This window comes from Zea mays, chromosome 7 (assembly GCF_902167145.1).
Source record: "Zea mays cultivar B73 chromosome 7, Zm-B73-REFERENCE-NAM-5.0, whole genome shotgun sequence".
Taxonomy (NCBI): Eukaryota; Viridiplantae; Streptophyta; class Magnoliopsida; order Poales; family Poaceae; genus Zea; species Zea mays.
The window spans coordinates 149,835,481-149,837,895 of NC_050102.1; positions in this window are offsets into that span (position 1 = coordinate 149,835,481).

A 2,415-nucleotide genomic window follows, 5' to 3' on the forward strand; every position below is an offset into this window, starting at 1 on the left:
CGTATATGGTCTTCAACAAATCATTGGGTTTGGTTGAAGTCTCTAGCAACGTTGCATTTGATGAGACTAATGGCTCTCCAAGAGAGCAAGTTTGTGATCTTGATGATGTAGATGAAGAAGACGTTCCAACGGCCGCAATACGCACCATGGCGATTGGAGACGTGCAGCCACAGGAACAAAATGAGCGAGATCAACCTTATTCATCAACAATGGTGCTTTCCCCAACTCAAAACGATGAACAGGTTCATCAAGAGGAGACGTGTGATCAAGGGGGAGCACAAAATGATCATGTAATGGAGGAGGAAGCACAACAGGCACCTCCAACTCAAGTCCGAGCGATGATTCAAAGGGATCATCCTGTCGACCAGATTTTGGGTGACATTAGCAAGGGAGTAACTACTCGGTATCGATTAGTTAATTTTTGTGAGCATTACTCCTTTGTCTCTTCTATTGAGCCTTTCAGGGTAGAGGAGGCCTTGCTAGATCCGGACTGGGTGTTGGCCATGCAAGAGGAGCTCAACAACTCCAAAAGAAATGAAGTTTGGACACTGGTGCCTCGTCCCAAGCAAAATGTTGTGGGAACCAAGTGGGTGTTCCGCAACAAACAAGACGAGCACGGGGTGGTGACAAGGAACAAGGCACGACTTGTGGCAAAAGGTTATGCCCAAGTCGCAGGTTTGGACTTTGAGGAGACTTTTGCTCCTGTGGCTAGGCTAGAGTCCATTCGTATTTTGCTATCATATGTCGCTCGCCATTCTTTCAGGTTGTTCCAAATGGATGTGAAGAGCGCTTTCCTCAACGGGCCAATCAAGGAGGAGGTGTATGTAGAGCAACTCCCTGGCTTCGAGGATGAACGGTACCCCGACCACGTGTGTAAGCTCTCTAAGGCGCTCTATGGACTTAAGCAAGCCCCAAGAGCATGGTATGAATGCCTTAGAGACTTTTTAATTGCTAATGCTTTCAAGGTTGGGAAAGCCGATCCAACTCTTTTTACTAAGACATGTGATGGTGATCTTTTTGTGTGCCAAATATATGTCGATGACATAATATTTGGTTCTAATAACCAAAAGTCTTGTGAAGAGTTTAGCAGGGTGATGACTCAAAAGTTTGAGATGTCGATGATGGGCGAGTTAAGCTATTTCCTTGGGTTCCAAGTGAGGCAACTCAAGGATGGAACCTTCATCTCCCAAACGAAGTACACACAAGACTTGATCAAGCGGTTGGGGATGAAGGACGCCAAGCCCGTAAAGACTCCAATGGGAACCAACGGACACACCGACCTCAACAAAGGAGGTAAGTCCGTTGATTAAAAGGCATACCGGTCTATGATAGGGTCTTTACTTTATTTATGTGCTAGTAGACCGGATATTATGCTTAGCGTATGCATGTGTGCTAGATTTCAATCCGATCCAAGGGAGTGTCACTTAGTGGCTGTGAAGCGAATTCTTAGATATTTAGTCGCTACGCCTTGCTTCGGGATCTGGTATCCAAAGGGGTCTACCTTTGACTTGATTGGATATTCAGACTCCGACTATGCTGGATGTAAGGTCGATAGGAAGAGTACATCGGGGACGTGCCAATTCTTAGGAAGGTCCCTGGTGTCATGGAGTTCTAAGAAATAAACTTTCGTTGCCCTATCCACCGCTGAGACCGAGTACGTTGCCGCAGGACAGTGTTGCGCGCAACTACTTTGGATGAGGCAAACCCTCAGGGACTTTGGCTAGAATTTGAGCAAAGTCCCACTCCTATGTGATAATGAGAGTGCTATCCGCATTACGGATAATCCTGTTGAACATAGCCGCACAAAGCACATAGACATCCGGCATCACTTTTTGAGAGACCACCAGCAAAAGGGAGATAGCGAAGTGTTTCATGTTAGCTCCGAGAACCAGCTAGCCGATATCTTTACCAAGCCTTTAGATGAGCAGACCTTTTGCAAATTGCGTAGTGAGCTAAATGTCTTAGATTCGCGGAACTTGGATTGATTTATAGCATACATGTGTTTATGCCCTTGATCATGTTCCTTATGCATTGTTGTTTATTTATGGTGCTCAAGTTGTACAAACATTCCCCGGACCTCACAAGTCCATTTGCAAATGATGCACATATTTAGGGGGAGATGTGCTACAACTTGACCCTTTGAGACTAACTGTGTGCTTGAGTTTGCTTAATTTAGTCTCAAAGGAGGTTTGAAAGGGAAAAGGTGGACTTGGACCATGCAAGACTTCCACTGCACTCCGATGAAAGAGTAACTTATTCCAAGTTCATCTTTGTACTCTTATTGCCTTTTTTACTCTTAGTTGAAGTTTTTGGTGAGGCAATAGGGGTTAAAGGGCCAAAATTGATCCCGTTTTTGTGCTTGATGCCAAAGGGGGAGAAAATAAGGCCAAAGCAATAAATGGATCAGCTACCACT